At 36.6% G+C, this 25168-nt stretch overlaps 1 long non-coding RNA gene across 1 annotated transcript in view; it reads left to right on the plus strand.

Annotated features, from left to right (window-relative positions):
* Nucleotides 1-1834: 1834 nt before the first annotated feature.
* The window catches only part of LOC125096044 (uncharacterized), a 36301-nt gene continuing 12967 nt past the window's right edge, over nt 1835-25168 (plus strand). The window contains exons 1-2 of the long non-coding RNA XR_007126037.1: nt 1835-1938; nt 14138-14218. This is a non-coding gene — a long non-coding RNA (uncharacterized LOC125096044). The remainder of the gene's footprint in view (nt 1939-14137; nt 14219-25168) is intronic.

Consider the following 25168-nt stretch of genomic DNA (forward strand, 5'->3'; position numbering starts at 1 on the left):
CATACCACTAAATGATTAACAGAACTAAGTTCCTTCCGTATTAAATGATTTTATTTTGTACTATCAAAACTTATATTTTTAAAAAATCTTGGTTTAAAACTTTTTGCTGCAACAATCAAAAGGTCTATTTAGAAGTTCAGTTTATTTTAATGCTTTCCTTTAATAAGTACATATCATGAGCAACCATATGCCAACAAATTAGACAATCTGGGGAAAATAGATGCATTCTGGGCTGTCTGGATGGCTCAAATGGTTAAGCATCTGCATTCAGCTCAGGTCATGATCTGCAGGTCCTGGAATCAAGCCCCATGTCAGGCTCTCAGCTCAGTGGGAGTCTGCTTCTCTCTCTCCCTCTGGGTCTCCCTCTGATTATGCTCTCTCTCTCTCTCCTTCTCTCTCAAATGAATACATAAAAGATCTTAAAGAAAAAAGAAAAGTAGTGGATGCATTCTTAGAAATGTATAAACTCTCAGAACTAAAAGAAAAAGAAACAGAAAACCTGAGCAGACCCATAACCAGCAAGGAAATTGAAGCAGTAATCAAAATCTCCTAATGCTTTCCCTTAACTACTGAAAAAGACCTCTTACAATTAGAGGTAGAACCAAATGGAAGAAATATTGGCTTGTTCTAAAAAAATTATGATACTTAGTTTTCAGTCCTCTCCAAAAGTTTACACAAAGATTTTGTTGAAATTTTGCTTATAAATTTAAGTTTCCATCTTCCCTGATGTCAATTAGTAATTCTTAAAAAGCAATCAAAGGATTGACTATTTTGTTTTTGACAAATACACTTCAAAGTCATTACAATATTTTTAAGCAAGTCAGAAAATTCTGTTTTTAAATTTTCTAGGTATCAGGATAGGAGAGATATTTTTAAACATGGCAGATTCACTCACACTGTTTCAGCTACAAAAAAAAAAAAAAAAATTGTAGTAGAAATCATTCCAAAAGTTCCTTTTCCCAATGTGCCCTCCACAGCATGAAATTTTTTTGAAGTAATTTCTATTTCAGTCATTGTTTAAACATTACCTCGACCATGAAAAATTGATTATATTTTTGCAAGTGTCTATAAGGCACTTTTGCCACTGGTTGTCACAGATAATGTCACCAACCAGAAGCTGGCAGTGTACCCACTAAAGTCAGTCTTTCAGGGTAGCAAGGAGAGTGAAAAGGATGAAGAGTAGAGCTGGAGGAGTGGAAGACAGACACCTGGCATAGCCATAAAACCATTCTCACACCCGTGTGAACTACGAGAGCCTGAAAAGTGAATGAATGAATGAATGAATGAAAGTACCATGGTCAAAGCTTCTAATTGTGGAACCTTACATCTCCCTCAGAAAAACGTGATATTATCATGTGATAATGGGGTCCCTAATGGGGCATCTTCTTTAAACAAATGATGAAATAAAATGATATGGGCATATGAAGAGAAATTATCATTTAATTACTAAAAATCTAGATTACAGGACATTTGTATAGTGTGAGAGCCAAGTGGATCAACAGGGCCCCAGGATTAGCAGACTTACCCATTCAGTCTGGGCAATGCTAGGTGAGGGCTGGCCTCCCCAAGAGAGAAGACTGCTGAGGTAATACTGCTTAAACTGAGTCAGAGGGGTGGAAAAACTAAAAATTTGCCTAGGAAAGTTCCTTCTAATGGAAGCAAGGTGTCAGAAAACAGTGTCCTTCTCTATCAGGTTACACTTGAATAGATCTAGGGAGGGTGTCAGTGTCAACCCATATATTCAATATCAATCCATTTCAATGTACTTCTTTTTAGATAAAAATACATATAAGTACAAGTTCTAATGTTTTCTTCCTTTAACCCCAAGAGATTTTTCTGCAGACCCCTTGGGGTGCACCTACATCACTTGGAAACCATTAGGCCAAAGAATATGCTGTTGGACCACTGCTGGCAATTTCAGTCCTAGCTCAGTTCTTGGTAAGCATCCTGCCCCAAAGTGGTAAGAATTTCATACCTTGTGCCTAATTTGTCTTTAACACTATTTTGATTTTCATCTAGGTGTACTGGAATCAGATTTAGCCCCAGTCCTGCTCCCAGCCAAGCCTCATGCCCATATTTCAGGGAATGTGTTCTCTGGCCCCTTGTGGATAGCCCAGAATCTGCCTGTCACTGAGGCTCAGCTCTAAGCTGAGTGCTATTGACAGTATGTCAGCCTTACGATTATATATGAGGGACAACACATTATGTCAATGCACTTAAGTCTTCTTTTTATCTGCTATGAAGGTTAGAATGACTTATTTTTTTCTCTGCTTGACTCTTGGCAAATCAATTAAGAAGTCTTAAAAAGAAAAAGAAGAAACATCTTATAAGGCAGTTTATGTGGTGAATAGGATATTAGGTTCCTGCCCAATGGCTTCATAGTAGAAATGGGTCTGAAGCAACAGAAAGACTAAAATGGGAGAAAAATGACACTTACTCTCTTCTACCATTTTTGATCAGAAACCTTTTATTTTTTAAGTTTTATTTTAGAATAGTTTTAGATTTATGGATATATAGTTGCAAAGATAGTACAAAGAGTGGACTGTTTAATTCTCAATAGGTCTCAAACCAAATTAAAAGTTCTTTTATTTGGTTGGATTTGGTTTGTTTTTAATTTTTTTTTAAGATTTTATTTATTATTTGACAGAGAGAGACACAGCGAGAGAGGGAACACAAGCAGAGGACTGGAAGAGGGAGAAGCAGGCTTCCTGTTGAACAGAGAGCCCAATGTGGAGCTCTGTCTCAGGTATCTGGGATCATGACCTGAGCCGAAGGCAGACGCTCAACAATTGAGCCACCCAGGCATCCCTGTTTTTAATTTTTTGAAATTATGTGCATTTAATGTAACTTCAACAGCCCAGTAAAATAATTCTAAGATTTGTGTAAGAAGATACCACTGCCATATTCCAGGGATTTAGTTAAAATAAGAATTCAGACCTCTGACCTCTGGTCTCCTTAAGTAGATTTAGGAGAGTTGAAAACTGCCCCTCTGAACAAATATTTTAGGAGCTGATGAACACTCAGCTTTGTTTAAGATACCACTTGTCATCACTATACCCAAGAGGCTGACAATTTCTATTTATTGCTTCTTGAGAGAGAACCTGGAGTCTACTGGAGTGTCTTGTCAGTACGGAACAGGAAAGAAGACACATCCTGAGGAGTAGACCACTCTTTGAAAGTTTAGGAAGGTCACCAGTCTTTGGATGTAGTAGCTTAGAAGCTTGCTGCCCAATCATCCAAAAAGAAGAATAAATAAACACAAAATAAGGGAATGTGGCTGTCCCTTTGCTACTCAAACCTTAAGCTCCCTGGGGGCAGAGGTCCCTAATTCTCCATGTAGAAATTGTGCCTGCCTCATCTTGGGCAGTCAATGGAAAAACTTGGTCACTTCTGTTGAGTATAAAAGATTATGAAGAGGCACTGAATTGTCAGCAGAAGAAAGAAATTTCAGGAGGTAGAAATTCATGATTAGTTCCCCATTTTTAAAGCTGTGGATTATGTAGGGAAAATACACTTAGGGACCAAAAAGTGAACAAAAGCAAATTGCTCCTGCATAGAACATAGTAAACCATTTCTTACTGAAATCTAGAGCATCCACATGATGGGGTTTACTGTGCAGTTGAGAATGGCTGCTGGCTAAGGAAGATACAATGTAGAAAGTCTTGTAAATAGAGAGCAGTGGTTCTGATGATATGTGGGAAAGGCAGTGAGCAATCATCTTCACAGAGGATTCTCATTCCCTAGGATGGCTCTGGAAGATCTTTGTAGTGGAGGTGAAACTTAATGTAAAAAAAAAAAAGAAAAAAAAATGCTTCTTAAAAAAATCCTGGAGAATTCTCATTTTTTTTTTAACATCATAAGATTTTAGGGCTTTGCAAACTAAACTGCTGTAAAATATACATATTAATATGTCATGGATCTTCTTTACATTATGGATATCTGATGATGATAATAATAATAATAATATTTATTGAGCATTTACTGAGTATTCAGCTGAGAACTTAACACTTGGCTCTAATCTTTAAAACAATCCCTTATGGTTGGGAGTATTACAGTCTCCATTTTAAAGATGAGGAACTGAGTCTTAGAGAAAAGTTAAGACATTTGCCCATCCTCAAACATTTAATAAGCTTGGATTCAAACCCAGGTTTTGTTGATTCTAGAGCCTGCAAGCTTGATGATGACATCACGTTCGTGGAAAGCTTAACTTAATTAACTTGAGTGCTTTCCTTTTACATTGTTCTATTATTCTTTCACTAAAGCATATTAGTACATACATACATACATATTAGTACATACAAAATGTAGTATAGCCATATGATAAGAAACCGGAATTGGGGTTTACTACCTTTAGAACAAAGTTTTCTTCATTTACTTCATTCAGCAGTACTGCATTATGCTCTTCTTTTGCACCTAGCACTGGGTAGAGGATGCAAAGAAATATGAAACATCACCCCTACCCTCAGGGATCTTATGCTGTTGAGAATAATAGCCCATATATACATATGAAAGATTCAATAATCATAAAACCTATATGATAAAGTTCCAAGTGAGTAGTATAGACAAGTGCTGTAGGAGTTCAAAAGAGAGGGGCCACTCTGCTTGAATGGGCTGGGAAACTCTTGTGGAGGTGGAAATTGAGTGATTCCTTAGAGAGTGAGCAAATTTGCATAAACATAAAAGTAGCAATAACCTATTCCTGCAACTACTTCTTCCTCCAGGAAAGAGGGTGGACTGAGATTACAAGGTAAAAATATTCACTGATGTGTCCATGGGGTAGTAATTAAACCAGTTTAGACAGAATGTGTAGTTTGTGTTGGGGAACAGGGAGAGAGTAAGTGAAAATTAGAAACAGGTAAGGAAAGCCTTGAAGGGCCAGCCAAAGCTTCACTCTGGGGTGAGGTGTGGGGAGGGACCTGGCACTTAGAAGATTGTAGCAAGAAGGGTCAGCTGGACCAGGAGAAATGGAAGGGATCAAATGATGAAGCTCTGGATGGAGGGGAAGAGTCGGTACTTGGGAGAGGGATAGATGGCAGGTAAATTTATGGGTCAACAAGAGAGGATCTAGTCTGAAATTCTGGTGAGTGTGAACCCTGTGAGAATGCCATCTGTAGAGAGCTGGTCAGGTTGGTGGAAAGCCATTATGGGGGAGATATAGAACTTAATGGATTTGAAGAGAGCAAAGAATTTGAAATTAATTATATAAAGTGAGCCTTCAATAAAGAGTTGGAAATGATTGAGAATGGCACCCATATTTAAATACCAGGAGAAAAATATGAACCCAATTCTGAAATTCTGAAAATAACAAGAAAAGATCACCATCTTTTGGGAGCTCAAGGCAGAGAAAAAGAAGGAAATGCAAAAAATGTTAAAAAGTGGTTTTTTTGGATATTTTAAACATCAAAGGAAGGAAAATGGAATAAAAATAGTGAGCTAAAGAGCTGGATACCCCCAAACCAGTCAATTTCTCTTTTTCCCATTGAGTGATATGAGAATGGCAAACAAAGGTGCAATCATCACTAGAGGCTAAATGCAGTATTTTCTGAAGAAATGCAGTCTTGTTTAAGGAGAGTGGGAAATGAAGTAAGGTAAAAAAATGATGGCTCCTCTTTGACATATTTTGGTGACAACTATAAATAAGGAACTGAGAAAGGGGAGTTTAAATAAGTGAAATAGAAATTTATAAGACATAATAGAAAAAAATAGACTCATTGTGGGAAATGGAAACTGAAGGATAAAATCAAATTTGAAAGTTGGGAAGTGGTGGAGGGAGTAGTTTTGGGCCTCAGACAGCTAATGTAAAAGACAGGAATTAGGGGGAGAAGTTGATTCAGAGGCCTTTTGAGAGCATCAGAAACATTTGTAGGCACCGGATATCAGAAGAGGCAAGCGTCCCCACAAACATGGGTTCACAAGTGCCAGTTTTAATATCTAGAATAGAATGTCTCATAGTACGTTAAGCGCCCACCCTCACCCATGCAACTGGTCAGGTTTCAGTTTTGGAAAACTTGAGTTTGAGTGGTTACATGGAGAAGTGGAAAGCAGGGAGGGAAATTCTTGGTAAGACGGAAGCCAAAACAACTATACCTCTAGGAAAAGATTTCCCTCTCTGAAACTGAATGATTACCTGGGAGACTTGAATAACTGACATTTCATCATTTCTTCACTGCAGTAACTTAAATATAATGATGTCCTTAACTTATAAAAGATTTTGAAATGCCTCGTGAAATCATCAAGAAAAGAATGTTGTGTATTTATTTTTCTGTTCTTCAATGGTTTCACCTCAAATGCCACCTCTTCCAAGAGGGCTTTTATATGGGAAGGAGGGTGTGTATGGATGTATGGAACACACTGCAGTGAACACAACTGGCTCCCCCTAGTATTCTTTCTACACAATCCTTTTTGTCTAGAAACCACATGGTTTGCGTGAAATTAAACGATTTCAGCTCCTTTAAGATTGAACTCTGATTAGCTGATGCCCATTTGAGTGACACAACTGTAGGACCTGGTGTAGTAGAGATTGGCTCATGGATGGTGGGTCATGTGAATCAACGCCTTGGGCAACTTCATATATGGGATTCCCCTGGTCAGAAAGATTGGCCAAGGGTCAGTAAAGGACTTCAGTAGTTCAGTTAGAAGGAAGTCCAAGACTTTAATTGGTATTTGAGGTAAGAAATTCAGTCATTTTCTCACTCTCTATTTCCCTCCCACCTGTTTATTGTCATTGTTGGTAACCATTTTGTAATGACAAGGTTAACTAGACTTTGAATGAGTTTGCTACACTAGAAAAAAACTGGAGAGAGAAATAAAAACTCCTTAGTGAATGCCATAGAGCTGCTGGATCAAGCCTTACCTGCACCTTCCCTTACTAGCGATATTTTGAGTTTGTAAATCAACAAATTACCTTTATTGTCAAGCCCAGTTAAGTATCATAATTGAAACACCTTTCTGAATTACATTTATACTCACCTACTAAAATATTTTATTTTATTTTTCCCATTTATTTGAATCTCAGCACATACTGACTTGCACTGAATTTATTTGCCTATACTTCTTATCTTTCTGCACAGATTTTGAGCTCCTTGAGGGCAAGGACTGCAATTTACATATTTCCATGTTTTTCCTAGCTCTCAGAATAATGCTTTGCACATAATACTGTTAATAAATACTTACAAAATAAATAAATCAAATTTATGAACTTGTGCATTTAATCTCATTATCATCATGCTGTAATTAACACATATTAATAATTCTAAAACTGTTGACTAAACTAAGTATGAATCCATCATTGTTTTGTCATCTGATTTTTTTGTTTGCTTGTTTCTCTTCTTTGCTATTGGAAATGCTGTAACAGTAATTTCTGTTTTTTATTTTCTTCTCCACAGACCCCATTTCTAAAATGTCATGACAGTTCATACAAAGTTCTAAAGATTAGCAAAAAATAACCAGTATTATCATCAGTTCTGTTGATGTAATTCTACCCAAAAGCTAAGTATCTTGAAATTTTAGTTAGCCAGTACAGACTCATCTTGGATAAAGGAGAGATTTACGTGAGGATTTGCAAACACTGAAGATAGCTGAAGATCAAAAGAATTCTGCCTTGCTTTTAATTTAAACCTTGGTCATTATTGGATGTTTTGCCTTGACAGAATTAATTTCTGTTGATCTCAGTTTTCTCATCTATAACATGGAGACAATTATACTATTAATCTTATAAGATTGTTACAGAAAACAAATAAATTAATAAAGCAAAGCACCTAGATTCATGCCAGATGTAAAAAATACTTCACAAGTGATAACTGGATTTTTCATTTTCTTTCTCTTTGTCTCCTCCTCCTTCTTATTGTTCTACAATATTGTTTTAAATAACTGTTGTTGGGACGCCTGGGTGGCTCAGTTGGTTGGACGACTGCCTTCGGCTCAGGTCATGATCCTGGAGTCCTGGGATTGAGTCCCACATCGGGCTCCCAGCTCCATGGGGAGTCTGCTTCTCCCTCTGACCTTCTCCTCGCTCATGCTCTCTCTCACTGTCTCTCTCTCAAATAAATAAATAAAAATCTTTAAAAATAAATAAATAAATAAATAAATAACTGTTGTTACCATCCACATTGGGAAGAAATTGCAGTTATTTCCATGTAAAAAGTCATTTATTCTATTTTCAGGTGCAATAAAACATTGTATTTGTGGCTTCAAAATTTTCCCATGTACCCTGCTATAGATAAAACCTGGCTGGACTCTGCCCATGTAACACTTAAGTCTATTTATGAGAAAGTTAACAAATAGATGAGCCCTTAAAGAGAGTAACAAAGTTATAGAAAAAAAGATAATTACATAAGTTATTTTTTCAATAAAGTAAACAGTGTGGACTTTACAGTGAATTTAATACACGAAAAATTTTTAAATTCATAAAATGTAGATTGTAAAAATTAATTTGATTTTTATTTTATTTACTATTTAGTAAAGCCAATATAAAATTAATTACCTTTTATTGAAACTTTCATCAAGATAATTATATACTGATATGCACTCGTAGATATAATAGAGATCCCCCATACACTTCGTTAGGTCTCTCCCGATGGTAACATTTTTGCAACACCATAATATAGTATCACAACCAGGATATTAACATTTGAACATTTCAGAAAACTTATTCAGATTCCCAGAGTTACTTTTCCTCATTTGTAAGTGTGTGGGCATGCCCATGCCCATTTGAAGTTCTTTACAGTTTCCTCACCTCTGTTCATTCCTGTTTCCACCACAGTCAAGATGCTGAACAGTTCAACACCATATCTGTCTCTCTCCATTCCTTTCTGTACTTATTTTTGGGACTAAAAATGAGTTAGTGGAAAAAGAAGAAAAAGAACAAACCAATCTTGTGAATAAAGCAAACCAATACCTGCTAGTCCTACTACTGCAAATTCATTCACAATTAGTCATGGATTTCTGAGGTAAATTTCCCTGAGAAACATTCATTAACAGACATATCTGACTATGTATTTCTACAAATGTATGTACATTTCTTCAGCATGTCGACATGTTTATTTCTCTCTCTAGAACAGAATTGGGACTAGAAGGACTCGTTCATTTATTTACTCCATACTCAATTGTCGTTTACTTAAATTGCAGAGATCTATTCAATATTATTAAATTCAAACCAATGACTTTGCTATCTGACTTAATCACTCCAAGCTCTTCTTTCACCTTTTTTTTTTTTGAAGATTTTATTTATTTATTTGACAGACAGAGATCACAAGTAGGCAGAGAGAGAGAGGAGGAAGCAGGCTCCCCACTGAGCAGAGAGCCCGATGCGGGGCTCCATCGCAGGACCCTGGGATCATGACCTGAGCTGAAGGCAGAGGTTTTAACCCACTGAGCCACCCAGGCGCCCCGAAGCTTTCACCTTTTATATTCAGTATTTTACCCATGTTTATCAGATATACATGACATTTTAGTCCCTTTATGGAAAATATTAAAATATAAATACATAATGTCTTTTATTTTGAATAGACAAGGTATTATATGTATTTTAAGTATAGAATATAAAATGCAATGTATACCTAGATTATCAATATCCTCTAAAAGTAACATTGTAGCCAAAAATACTTATTAGTAATTACATTGATCAAGGCTGTGAGAAATTACAGAAAATTTGAAATTTATGGCAACAAAAGGTAAAAATAAGATGAAGCTGGAAGCTGCGTACCCTTTAAATAATTTCAGTGCAAAGGAACTAGGCATTCAGGATCTACTTTGGGGAGTACTGGTCTAGCTGTGTTGCCTCCTAGTCATAGGTTCTGTCAGCTGAGATCTCTGGGGGTTCTCTCACCAGGAAATGGAAATAAGTCCCTTTGGTTGGAAATGGAATTCCATTTACAAATGGAAATATTTGTAAGATTAAATATTGATCGCATTTTTATATTTATTTCATATTAAGATCTATATGTATAAGTGCTTCATTACTGAGTTCAGTTTCTGTGTTATTGTTCAGTTCAAAAAGCAACACAATATAATTTGTTTCTATTGTTATAATAACTTAATACTTCTCATATAAAATGATGGAGATAATATTTTTTGTCATTTTGTGAGGTGTAATGTATCTGGTGAGAGATTTAGCTCTCACTAAAAATAAATAAATAAATAAATATTGATAAATGAATGGCCAACATGATAAAACGATATAGGCAAAATAACTGTAAAGAACTGAAAATGCTCGAACACTCAAACACCCTGTGCCTCAGCTTCTTCGTTTGTAAAATAGCATCATAATAAAATCCCTGTACAGAGTCATTGTGCAAGCTAAATCAGTTGACATGTATATAGCACTTAAAAGATTCCCGAGTTACAAAAATTGCTCAATAAATGTATGCTATTGCTAAACAAGACATATTTTTAAAATGTAATCTCAACTTTTATTCTGAGTATCTTCATTATGTTCAATTATGCTGAGAAAATGCATTCACAATTGTTAAAGAGGAATGTCAGAGATCTTATAATAATACTCTGAAACAATCATCAAAAATTAGCTGATTTTGCTATCAGAACGACTACTTCTTTCTCGTGAGAATTAACAATAAACAGCACGATTCACTGTGTACAATACAGTTACAGTGAGACACATATACGTTTGGTGACTACCCCCCCTCCTGTAGATGTTGGTAAGAAGCAACGATCAGAGATTTCAAAGTGTTGCAAAACTTTACAAATAAAAAGTGAGTGCAGTGGGAAGATTGAGGTAGAACGGTTATATGGGCTGTTAGCCTTGGTATGATATTTCATTCCCCTTTCTTTTATTTCCTCTGTCATCATTTCTCTACTCGACATTTCCCAGCACCTTGCTATCCGTTATTGCTTATTTATCATATACCATATTTAATACCAAGCATGACATTGTATTGATCAACCCATTATGTCTTTCCAGCTTGTCCATCTACTCTGTTCTGATGGTTTTACACATTAGCTTTTTTGAATGATGGTGTAATTTGATTCACAGTCTCCTGGTACATACTACTTCTTGAGAATATATTAGGCACCTCAGTCAACTGCTTTAGTTCTTTCTGGCAAACAACAATAGGTTTTGCTTTTACCGCTGACCGCTTATTCTCCGTTGCAAGTTTTTCTTCCTCTGCCTGCTTCATACATATTTTCTTCATGTTTTTATCCTAGATTCTTTCAACTTTTAATCTTTATGGTGTTCTTGGATGATCTCTTCTTCGATAACTCCAACTATAATCTGTATAGTAAATGACTCCAAAATCTACAGCCCTAGGTTGGACCTCTGTATTGCTGCCTTATGATAACTTCATGTAGATGTCCAACAAACATAAACTCAGCATGACCACATGGAACTAATTCTTTCCCAAGCCAATCTATTACAGAGAATGAAACATTTAACATGTAAATTATCCTTAACTCCTCACTCTGCTTGCCCCCCACAGCCAATCAATGATCAATTCCTAGGAATCCATTTTAAGACAACTTTTTAATTAGTCCTTTTCTCTCCTTTTCTATGGCTACAACCCTATATTAGGCCCCCGACCTCTCTTGCTTAGATTATTGTAAATCTTTCTAAATGGCTTCCCTCCAACCAAAATATTCTCAAGAATGCTGTCAAAGTAGTCTTTCTTAAGTGTGCATCCAATTGTGTCACTCTTCTATTTAAAACCCTTCAATAACCTCTTGATCTCAGAATAGAATTGAAGCTCTTTGTTTTGACTTCTAAGGCCCTTCAAGATCTGATGCCATCTATGAGTGAAATCGTTTAATGGTGAGAGCATAAACTTTGAGATTACATGCCTGAATTTAGATTTTTTTAAAAGATTTTATTTATTTATGACAGAGAGAGATATCAAGAGAAGGAACACAAGCAAGGGGGGTAGCTGGAGAGGGAGAAGCAGGCTCTCTGCTGAGCAGGGAGCCTAATATGGGGCTCGATCCCAGGACCTTGTGATCACGACCTGAGCCAAAGGCAGACGCTTAACCAACTGAGCCACCCTGCCCCTGGATTTAGATTTTAACTGTTCATTTACCTATCCTTCCTTTCTTCCATCTAGCCATTGATCCTTCAGTTGATGGATTGATCCATTATTGAACAATCACTTACCTCTCGGGACAGAGTAGTGAAGAACACAGACAAAGCCCACCCTTCTGGAGCTTTCATGCTGGAGGCACAAGATGAACAATTAACAAGAGAGCAAATATAGTATGTCAGACAATGATAGCCTGGTGCATAGCTGTGATTCTGATGAGACTGATGGGCATAAATAGTAACATCGAGACAGATGGAAAAAAGAGGGCAAATCTCTGAAGTGGAGGAGCCCTGAATAGCCTTTTTCCCCCCAGTTAAGATCATCTTGGGGCTAAAGTATCTGGGGGCACTTTATATTTTATTTATTTCAATACCTGAAAGAACTCTGGTTGCTTTGTGGAGAAGAGAATATGAAGAAACAAGAGTGAGAGCAGGGAGACAGTTAAGGCTATTTTCAATCTTTCAGGACACAGATAAAATAAGAGTAGTGATGATGGACATGGAGAGAAGTGGTCTGATCCTAAACATATTTCAAAAGTGAAACCCACAGGACTTACTCATGGATTGGATTTAAGGATAGGAAAAAAAGAGAAGTTTCAAGGAGTGCTTGAAGGTTTTGACTTGAACAACCAGACATGGTGGAGCCATTTACTGAGATGGGAAAGAATGAGGGGAGACCCTATTTGGATTTCAGAAGGCAGAATCAGAGATCAGGAACTTGTTATGCTCGAGATTCCTCCTACATGCCCAAGTGAAGATGTGAAATAGGCAGCTGGATATGACAATATGGAGTTCAGAGGGGTAGTTTGGACTGGGATATAACATTGGCTGTTGTTCAATATAAGGTTCTAAAGTCATAGGAATGAATGAGGATATTGGGGGAATGAGTGTTGATCAGTAGGAATGTGCTAATAAATATTTAATAAATGGCTCTGCATGAAAAAGTGTGTGTGTGTGTGTGTGTGTGTGTGTGTGTTTACACCAGCACATTAGTCTTATCCTTTAGACAGGACAAGCTCTCTTGAATTTGCCACTGTCCCCACTACCCTCTTGACCAGGCATATACATTTAGACAGGCCTTATTCATTCATCTATTCAGTCATCTGTCTGTTTTGACCCTGGAGTTTGTTAAACAGCAGTAGTCCTTCTTTCTGGATCCTTTTCATTCTTTTTAAAAAATGTGTCCTATGCCATATTGCATGCTATCTGTCTCAAAGTCCACATGGCTGGGAAAATCATGTGTCATTAGTCCCAACTTTTTTAGATCCAGACCAGTGTCAGTTGTAGCAAGCTAGAAATATTCTACTTTCTAAACATGTTCCCCAACACATGTAAAGATTAACTTTATTAACTTGAAATTCTTTAATTTCTTCTTGTTGGACTGAGAAGTTGGCACATCGTACATATCTACTGAGGTGTGGTGGCTCAGGAGTTGTGTTTCCAAGAGAGGTTACCAGGTTGCCTTGAATAATTATATATGCTCTTTAGGTACCTTCTCGGGGAGGACAATATTGGTATATAAGAAATATCAATATATAAATTTTGATCAGTCCTCAAAGTTGAGACTGAGGGGTAAAGGGAGATTTCTAAAAATCCTTTTCAAAATATGGTAAGGAAGACTCCTTTTACCTTAGTTGTTTTTTTTTTTTTTTTTTTTTTAGGTAAAGCAATAATTTCAGATGTAATAAAAAAAAGCCACTAAAGTAATTTATTATGGAAATGATTCAGTGTAGAAAAATTATATTCCAAATAGTCATGAACCAGATTTGTCCGTAGGTAAATGTAAGGATCACAGGGTTACAACTGGACGCTAAACACTGTCTGAATTAATTACCCTCTCACTGAGGGCATGAGGTTAGCTTTCAGCCATAATGCCATCATTTTTTAAGTGATTTTTTTTTCCTGGAAGATGTATGAAGTAAAACTAAGTAACAGTGAAAAATATTTCACATTAAAACCAGAACAATTACTTTATGGTGAAATAGAAGTCGTAATTTTCTCACTTTTTAAACTTTTATTCCTCTTTCTGTTCTTTTTGTTCTCTGTTTCTGCTCCACCTGCCTTTCTTTTCATGGGTTTACATGTCTTGTGATATTTTTCTTTTTCCTGCAGAGCATAGATATAATTTCCTGTGTGGTACTCAATATCTCCAAGACCTAGGATGCTCCTTGAGAGGCATGGTACTATTTTGAGGTAGGTTATAGCATAAAACTGCATTAGCTACCTCATTTGTGAAAATTATACCAAATTCCCAGATATGTGGTAAGCAGTTGCTGGTAAAAACACAATCCTAATGGTTTTCATAATTGATGTTTTCAAAACCAGAAGTAATTCTGACCATGTTGCATCCTCCTTTTAGGACTTCAGTGGTGAGAAAGGATTCTGTGTTTTGAGGCTTAGTAGTATTATATTTAGACTTTCTTTACTGCTAGATTTCTGTAGCAGAAAGGCTTAAGTTATTTTCTTATACTAGTTCATGAAATACTCATGGAACATAAATATAAATGTATAAATTAGTAGTAGTAGAACTCCCGGAATTCATTTTTGTAGCAGACAATTCCACATGGATTATGAGCGTTTTTCAGCTAGCATAATCCCTTTAAAAGAAGATATCATTACATCATTCTGTTTACCTTTTTTCAATAAAATACACAATTCAGTGAAAGCTCTTCCAGTTAATTTTTACAGTATTTTGTCCTACTTTACAATAGCTTTTGGAATTATACGTTCTGCAGCTCTTATTGGTCTACACATTAATCATAAACTGCTTAACCTTAATCAATTTCTCTTCTATCTATTAGTCCAAATTCATACTTAGTGTTTAAATAACTTAAGGAACATGATCTGACTCAGGCAAAACTTCCATTGACTTTTACTGGAGTCGGTGAAATTTTGTCAGACATCCAGAGTCTAATTCATTGCTATATCCCAGAATATGAAACTACAAACGAGAAACTGGTGAACTTTGTGCCATATAGCAGGTTAATGTTCTTTTAATGTTTTTCCTGGTCTCGATGGGATTTTTTGATAAATATGTAGCATTTATAATGACATTTAGATTCCTGGTAGGTAAGTATTAATTTATAATATATGCATATACTTAATGGTTTTATTATATGAAATATTAACATTATCATTTATTATTACCATTATTGTTATTTTTCTTTAACACTAGTTTCTAGGCACCTTAGTTAAATGTGGTCTGTGTACGGAAACAATATGCTTTTTCTGATTGCTCATTTCTAAAATATTTAGGCATGTTTTAATGGTGATATTCGGCAGCTGAAAAATGTTTCTCATGTAGATACCAATAAATTAAAGATTACTTAGACTCGGATGAAGCAAAAAGAAACTCACAATTTCAGAATGGTGGCCTAAGGGCACACACACATCCCCAACCAAAAAAGTACCTTTTGAACAGAATAAAGCAATGGCAGGGGTAAGGTGGCGTGGGATGAGTGGGAGGATGCTTGCTCTGGAAAGGATATCAAACACACATCACAACTGTCAAAGACTTTCTTCCAGAGTAGAGTTTAGAAGCAAATTAAAAGAAGATCCATTTCTTGGGAGGGTCCTATGGAAAATAGAGGAAATTCTGGCAAGCCCTGAGAGTATCAAAGATCCCACTGACTACAGGCCAGCTCTGAGAAAGGATGGGGCCTCGGAGCCTCATACCAGAGTTCAACAGCATTCCAAGGCCTCACTGGCATCCCTGGAATGTAAAGTGAGCACCGGGGCCCTCCTCACTGTTTCTGGAATGGAGCCTTTGATAGTTGCCTGAGTTCCCTCAGAGGACGAAGTGCATCCCTCCCCTATGAAGGGGTAAGTCTGAAAGGAATAAGGAGACCAGTGGAACTGGAGAAGAAAGTATGGACCACAAGGCAAAACATTCAAAATAGAGGACACTGCATGGAAAACTGGAACTGAGATGACAGTAAAATCTTGCTCTGCATCGGTTACCCTGGGTTACAATCCTGGGTCACTGACTACTACTAGATGTGGCTACTTCACAGGTTTCTTAACCTGTTTGTGCCTCAGTGTTCTTATCTATCATATGAGATGATAAACATCCCACGTGCAGGGATTAAATGATAATATATCATTTCTATAAAAAGGGAATATGATAGTCCCTAGCACATACAGAGTGTCCCATAAATGCCGATTTTTTTAATTACATGATTTAATGCATTTCCTTTAAATTACGGAATGTAAATGAAAATGGGCTTAAACAACTCATTTCTTTAAAAGGAGCACCTTCAAAGTAGGTTGAAAATAGTCCTTATAGTGAATAAAAGAGAAACTGAAACAAAGTGATTCAAGAGTTGATAAAGGACAGTAGGATATAAAAGCTAATTGCTATTACCTGGTTACAGTCACTGTGTACAATACTATCCTGAAGACAACATAAAGGCCATATTCCCCATCCCTTGCCCTCCAGCTACAGCAGCTTGGATCAGAGATGGACACCTAACCAAGGACAGCTAAGCCATGGTCTGGCTAGTGGTCTGCACTGTGCCATGGCTGAGAAAGTTTTGGGAGAGGATAGGTTCATTTCTTAAATTGGGGATTAAATGAGCTACATGAAAGAGTGTTGTTGGAGTGAACTAGTAACTCTTTGTAGCCTGAAATGAAGTACAGCAAAAGAAGGAATACACAGAAGGAAGCCTGCCTTCGGCTTGGGGTACCCTGTGGGGAACAGACAAGAAAATGCATGGATATAGTACATCTCTGTTGCAGGAAGCGGTTTCTACCCCTGCTTCCTGCTCTGAGACCATTCTGTGACAGCAGCAGTGTCCTCTATGAAAGCTGTGGGGGTTTTTTGTTTTTTTATTGTTGTTGTTGTTGTTTTGTTTTGGTTCGAATTGGGATCCTGACAGGGAAGAATGTGATCCTGGAGAATAGGGAGAGCTGGGAATTCTTGGCACCCTAACCTCTAGGAGGTACTTTCCCGTGCAGGTCCCCTCCCACGTGTGATGAGACTTCCCTTTATAAATCCATCCTGTGACCAAAGCTTGGAATGCAGCAAGGGCTTTTGGAAGTAAGCAAAGGCAGATTAAGGAAGAAAGGCCCCTTACTACTGATGTTTCCCTTCAGGGCCCTGAGGCTTAAGCCTTTATTTCTAGAAGAATGGGGAAAGGAGGAGCTAGGCCCATTTGTTGCTAAGCAACCACAGTTTTGCAGGCCTGTTCTCAGGTCACGTTTGCAGCTCCTGAGAATCACTGACAAGGTGAGCGTAGCTATGCAGGGAGAAGCCTCCCATTTCAACGTTTCTGGTTCTGTATTTTAAATCATGGTGTTCTCAAGAGCAAAATTGATCAGAAGCTTATCAAAGTTCTTCAAGAATGATGTTTTTAGAAATAAACCAGACCTAAGAAGGAGGGGTAGATTTCAGACTCCAACCAACTTCTCAGGGCCTCTCATCTTAAAGTCCAGGTCCCATACAAAGGAAACCAAGAATAAATTTAGCAAGAAATACATACAACCTGTATGTAGGAAGAGAAAACAAAAACTGACCCACTAAGTGAAGGACCTCAAAGGGCATTAGAATATTAGAGTAGATAATTGTATTTTCTATGTATTTTCTATGAATTTATTTGTAAATATACTAAAGAGATGCCGTCTGGTTTTTGCTTGTTTTATGCTTTGTTTTTATGTGACAATATAATCCTCATTCCTTTGAAAGTTGGAAGTTGAAATATGTAGGAAGTTTGGAAGTTGGAAGATGAAATATGTAGGATTATTCAGAAATATTCTGAGAAAGAAGAGTAATGATTAGGAATTTGCCAAAGACATATTAAACCATATTGCTAAGATGTGACAATTGAAAGAGTGTGATAGCAGCATAAGAAGAAACAAGGATATCAGTGGAAGAGATTAAGGAGTCCAGAAGCAGACACAAGTGGGAATTTAGCAAGTACTACAGGTGACATTTCAAATCAGTGCATTGAATGCATTCTCCAAAAATCTTTTAGAACAAATGGCTTACTTAGCATTTATAAAAATATAAAGTTGAAGCCCTACTCCCATTTACGCCAAAATATATCCCAATTTTATTTGACATTTAAAATTAGAGATTGCAACTGAAAAAGTAAGAACATAAAGCACAAGATGAAAATTTAGATTTATAATATTCTAATCTTGAGGTGGGGAAATGTATTAGTCAGCTCAGGTTGCCGTAACAAAATACCACAGACTGGGTAGCTTAAAATCACAAAAATTTGTTTCTCAAAGTTCTGGAGGGAAGGGGCGCCTGGGTGGCTCAGTGGGTTAAAGCCACTGCCTTCGGCTCAGGTCATGAACTCAGGGTCCTGGGATCAAACCCCGCAACAGGCTCTCTGCTCAGCAGGGAGCCTGTTTCCCCCTCTCTCTCTCTGTGCCTGCCTCTCTGCCTACTTGTGATCTCTGTCTGTCAAATAAATAAATAAAATCTTTAAAGGAAAAAAAGAAAAAGCTCTGGAGGGAAAGTCCAAGATCAAAGTGCAGGCAAGGCTGGTTTCTATCAAGGCTTCTCTCCTTAGCTTGCAGATGGCTGCCTTTTTACTGTGTCCCCAAAAGTCATATGTGGAAGTCTAACACCCGGTGTGACTTATTTGGAAATAGGTCTTTTAAAAGTGTCTTTAAGATTGAGATCATAAGCGTGGGGCCCTAATCCAAAATGATTGGTGTCCTTATAAGAAGAGGAAGACACACCAGGGATGCATGTGTGCAGAGAAAAGGCCATATGAGGAAATAATATGAAATGTTTTCTAAGTATTACCTCAAAGGCAGAAAACAGTCATTGATTTCACAAGAAATAAAAAGAATTCAAAGAAAATAATAAAAGTCTTATTTTTCATTAATTTGATTTTTAAAAAAAATGCTACCACCCAACATTGGCGAGACCATGGAGATAAAATAATATACAAATACACTCCCACAGTGTTGGTGCAGGACCTTATCCTCTGCAGGGTCAGTTGGCAATTCGTAACATAGTTAAAGAATGTATATGCCTTTCCCCATCTTAGACTTCATACTGTAGATATAGTCTTGTGGGTGAGCACAAAGGTGTGTACAAGAATGGGAGACTGTTTCAGGGAATGAGCATAGAAAACAAATTTGATATTAGGAATTATGGGACTGGATGGACTAATTAAGATACCAGTTACACAGTGGAATACTCTTCATTAAGAAGTAACCAGTTCTCTCCATTATGGACAAGAATCTCTAAGGGGTAATGTTAGTGAAATAAATGTTCTCATTTTTGTAAAAAAATATAAATAGAAGAATATATTATTGAAAAGTGGTTATTTATAGCCTGAACTGTTTACATTGAACATGTAATATTTTGCTAATCAGAAAAGAAAGCTATCTTTATTTTTTTTAAATCAACTATTTGTAGAAGTTACAAGTATGTTAAACTTGTAACTTACAGAAATACACAGAAAACACAGATTTTAAATTAAAAAAATAAAAGTAGATGAAAGACTCTTACTTGAGGGAGCAGAGCAAATAGAGAAAAGGCCTTTTAAAGACTAGAGGTTTAGGGACACCTGGGTGGATCAGTCCGTTAAGTGTCTGTCTCTTGATTTCAGCTCAGATCATGACTCAGATTTGGCTCAGGGTCGTGAGATCGAGTCCATTGTTGGACTCTGTGCTGGGCATGGACCCTGCTTAAGATTCTCTCTCTCTTCCTCTGCCCCCTACCCACTCCCTCTTTAAGGAAAAAAAAAAAAAAAAGTAGGTTTAAACATTTGGGAACAAAGACTTAAAGCTTTCCTGTGAAAGCTTTATGCTGTCTGTAAACCGAAATGTGGTAACAGAGGAGGGCCCTTTGACACTGATGAGAAATATTTTGAGAAATACAGTTGGATGACGGAAGAAAGGCACCTTGCCACCACCAAGAGTTTGCCCCACAGTGTTTCTCTTGGAACTGATGTCTATCCCTAATGTGGAGAAGTATGCATCAGATTTTCAAAACTGACAACACCTGCTATTAAGATTAAAGGAAGTTTTGAGTAATTTCTCTCTTTCCTATTACATAAAGTATTACTTGCTTGTTGTATGATATTGCTCACTAAGCAAGATTTTGAGTTCCTTTTTTAAAGGATATTTGATTTTAAAAGATCAAACATGTCCTTATCCTATACAGCATAGAAAATTCTTTGTTGGTAATCTTTATTACCCCCTATATTATGTGACTCTTGTCAATTTTTTTTAAATCTCTTTTTTTTTTCTTGCTTCCTAACAAGTATATTTAAAAATATGCAAAGTTCACTTTTTACGGACTTAATACTCAGTCTGTTGTGTTGATCCCACAACATACCCATGATGCTAAAAATTCCATGCTGGCATTTCAGATGGGAGTGAAGCAGCATACTGAACTACTTTCAGCAAGCCCAGTGCCAAATAATGAAAAAAAAATTTTTTTTTTAATTTATCATGAGTCCATTTAAGTACCAACATGTTTTTGCACTTAGTAGTGAAGAGGAAATCGACAAGAATAAAATGATATTAGCTTTTGATTACACATCATACTCCTCTCCTGCACCACTGTTTTTGTAGTACTATGTGCAGATGTGCCGTCTCATCTTCATGTTTTGCTTTCATATCTGTTGGATGAAGTGTTTTGGAAATAAAGATTGAACAAGAAAAGGTAGGGAAATTCCCAAGATAGGGAATTAAGTGTATAAGGGGATCTAGACCCCTTGAAAGGTAAAATACGCATCCTGGAAGCCAGAAAGAAAAACAAAACAAACAAAAAATGTTGGTGGAAGGGAATTGGTAAGTGCGAGGGAAGTTTAATATTTGGAAACTTCTTAACTACAATTACTGCCTAACATTTTCTCTAACACACATCCAACAGAAGTGCTTTGCTTTCTCCTAAAGAATATATCATTTTAATTCATGACATTTTGAGTCCAGCACTGTACTGAAAAGTTCCATTATATGTGTCTTATTTTTTAGAAAGACAAAAAATTGTTCCTTCAGATATATTATACATAGATCTAACATTACCAAAGAGAGTCATAAGAGAGATCAAAGAAATGTCAGTTGCTTAAGATATTAAGACATTTAAAAAGAAGCAAAAAATATGAGTAATTAAAGCAATCCAAAAGTAAAATTTAATATTTAATATTAGGAGATCCTAATAGAAGGAAATCAGATGTGAGCTCTAATGAAAATTTTCTGAATATTTCAGATAGATATTTAATCAACAAATATGCAATAAATGGTCACAGAATTCACATCACTCTCTTGTTTCTTATGTTATATATCAGTTCTTAAATAAATTTTGCCCGCACTAAATGTATCATAACCATCTTGCATTAAAATAACTGTTAAGGAATTATAAAATAAAATTTATATGAAGGCAAGCCTCTGTACATATATTAGTAAAGAAAAATATTTAAAACCTTCAGCAAAATTGAATAGCCTCTATAAATCAGCTTAGGACATTTGTTAGTGTAAAATTTTGTTTTTTAATTTTTTAAAAGGTTTTAGGAGATCACAGTTTCTCAATCCGCTTATACACTTCATTTTAACAGGTAGCTTAAAAAATGTTCCACTCCATACTCCTTTTCTCATGTGGTGAGAATGTCAGCAACTTTAGATACTTATGATCAGTCTTTCCAAATTTGCTATATTCATTTAATATATGTAACTTGTTATTCGGAATGTGTACTTGCCTTTTAAAGAACTCCCAAATGAATATAAATATCTACAGTTTTCAGATTATAATGCATGTTTACATAAATATGTTTTCTTCTTTTGAGGTAATTGATACAACTGATTTTTAAAAAGGTAAAGGATAACCTTTTAACAAAGGAAAGTTTCTACACTTGAGAATGTTAGAAAATACAAAGGTTAGGTGGAAATAATGATACTTATGTACCCTAAGAACATTTTTAAGTGGTATTGAAAAAATCCCGAGGGTATCTGGTTTGCTCCGTTGTTAAGCATCTGCCTTCAGCACAGGTTGTGATCCCAGGGTCCTGGGATGGAACCTCACATCAGGCTCCCTTCTTGATGGGAAGCCTGCTTCTCCTTCTCCCACTCCCCCTGCTTGTGTTCCCTCTCTTGCTGTCTCTCTCCCTCTCTGTGTCAAATAAATAAATAAAATCTTTTTTTAAAAATCCCAAATAAAATATTCATAAACTCAGAATTATTCCTGAGAATCAATGGATTTTAAACAAAATGTGTAAATGATTACATTATCTTCTTTATTCTAGGAAACAATTTTCTCACTCTGACCATTTGGGTGTATGACTTTATATCTTTGATTCTCATCTTGTAATTCTATACCAATTAACAGTGTTCAAATCCCTCTCATATGTTTATATAATTTTACTATTATATCATGTTCTTTGGTTGAAATATCATCCTCATCTTTAATATATGAAAACTGAGAGTTATTCATCCTCTCAACCGTCATATATTAACTGAGTTTTATATGCCAGATGCTGGGCTAGACTCTGAACATCATCCTTGACTCCAAAGATTTAACAACAATGATCATGGAGTATGAACATATAAAGATAGCAGTATGTATGAGATGTACTGGGAATACACAGGAAAGAAAAACAAATTCAAAGTTGGATCAAGAAATACATCTTAGGAAAGATGCATGAGTAAGTATCATGAATAGACATTAGACACGCAGACAACCAGAAGGAAGAGACAATTTCATGGAGGCAGCAACCTGGGCAGAAGCGCCAATGACAGAGGGTGTTGTCCCTTCTGGAAACAACTGAAGAGCTACAAAGGCCCATTTTAGGTTGGGATGGGACAGGGGAAAGAAAACGGAGAAGGATGGGGTAGAAGACAAATCCAAAGGCTAGACTACGAAGGTTCTTGCCCACATTGTTAAATGGAGTTCATACTGAAGAGTGTGGAGAACCAGGCAACTCACCAGATTTGATTCTTTGAGAAAACTCTATGGCTTTGGACAGGAGGCAAGATTGTAGGGTATTGAGTCTTTTGGGTAGACCATTATAACAAAATGGATAACAAAAATCCAAACTAACATAGCAATGGTGGGAGTAGAAAGAGACAATGTAGAGTATACTCAAGATGTTAAATACTTGCTTAATTTGGGAATATAATTCACAGTGGAAATAAGTCAAAATGAAAGATAGGTGAATACCTAGTTCAGATATTTGGAATCATTTGTTAAATTTGACATATAACTAGGATTTTAGAAAGCATGATTGTATAGTAATAGTCAAGGAAGTTTTTAAAAATGAATAAAGAACATAGGAACCCAGCATTAGAAGATATTAATTAGAGGACTATAAAACTATCATAATAAAACAACATAATTTTGATGCAGGGAGAGCTAGATCAATGGGACAGACCTCCAAAAAAACAACAATAAATGTCTGTAAGTCCAAAAACATCATAAGGAAAATCAAAAGACAACAAACTGGAAAAACACATTCACCAAATAAGAAAGGGAATGGATGTATTCATAACTTTAATGAATGAAGATCTCTTGAAATTACATGAAAAAATGATATAACACAGTCAAAGCATATAAATTTCTCTAAGTACAAACAAGTAGACAATAAGCATCTGCTTATTGAATAAAGTCCGAATTTATTCTTCTATAGAGAAATAAACATTAAAACAGAGATCTATCATTTTTTACATATCGAATTACAGAATGATAAAAAATAAGGCCCATCGTTAATGAGTACGTAGGGAAATGGCCACTTTCGTACGTACCTTATTACAATGAGAATGCATGAGAGTGAACCACAAAGTCTTTCTGAAAGGCAGTTTTGGCAAGATACATTTAAGTCTTAAAAATGTGCTTTGACTCAGCAGTTCCAGATATAGGGATTTATCTCAAGGAAACATAAATATATGAAAAATTTAGTGTTTCTGCCTGTATCCCCCAAAAGCAGACCCTGAAACAAAGTTTTATGGGTGAGTCCTTTACTGCAGTGTTATCCCAGGGAGCAGAAGTGAGGACAGGGGAGCAAAAGAAGGAAGGAAGGAAAGCCAGCTTAAGGATGCAGTATTGATTCAGTCGCCATTATCGGCAAAATTTGCTTGATATTGCAAGGTCATCTGGGAAGCCACATGTTAGGTGTCTCAGTCTTTCTGAGGGGGAAAAAGGCCAGCATGTATGTACCTGCTCCCATCTCTCATTGGGCAAATGTTCATCTCACAGGGAGTTAACTCTACCACATTTGCAGGTTGTACATGTCCATCTACCCCCATCCTAGTATCTCGAGGCCAGCTTGAGGGTTACTCCATCCATGCCCCAGGTGAGGCGTTGTCAAGCTGTACTTGTCTGAGGCTTATCAATGTCCTTGAATTGCCTGGAACATGAGGCTGAGAGGATCTGATGTGATGCATAGGAGATATTCAACAAGACCCATTCCTTGCAACACAGATCTGCTCACGTCCTCTGTTATATCCATCTCCCCTACTATGACATGGGCCTCCTTTTTTTGTGAGAATAGGTTGTCTTCGCTTCTTCCCTGAAAGAGGAAATGCATAAGTCAAATTTGCCACCGGGTTTTTCAAGGGGGAGAAAAGCTACAGTTTCTACAAAGACTTAATAGCAGAAAATGAATGCAAAACAAAGTAACAAACCACAAAAATCCAAAGCCAAATATCTCATGATCTTCACTAACACTGCTAGTCTAGGGATCATATCCCTTGCTATTCATCATTTCCCTTCTTCATCACCAGCTCAAGATTTTCCTCACCCATAGCCAACTCTTGGCCCTCAGAGTGGAAATAGATCCAACGTAGTCAACCTGCAATAAGCCTCCTGGCTTATCTCCTCAAAGAATGATGCTGTATCATGTGTTGATCTCTGCTGCTGACAGGTTGGTCAGTCAGCAGGACAGTATCGATTAAAGAGAGGCCATGTATAGTTCTACCTCTCCACGATAGACCCTGCATTCCTAGGGCTAGTATAGTGAAGGACAGAGGGAAGTTCATATTCACAAGAGAAGTCATACATTCTTTGTGGTGGACATGCTTCAGTGGACACTGATGTCAAATACAAATCTTCATTCTTTGTGCCCAGTGCATAGGACTTTTTCACAGATTGACTTGTCATCAATTTTCTTAACTTATTTTTAGATCACTGAAAACCATTTGCCATTAGATCACTGAAAACCATGATCACTAAAAAATTATTTGCCA

Source organism: Lutra lutra, chromosome 3 (assembly GCF_902655055.1).
Source record: "Lutra lutra chromosome 3, mLutLut1.2, whole genome shotgun sequence".
NCBI classification, from domain to species: domain Eukaryota; kingdom Metazoa; phylum Chordata; class Mammalia; order Carnivora; family Mustelidae; genus Lutra; species Lutra lutra.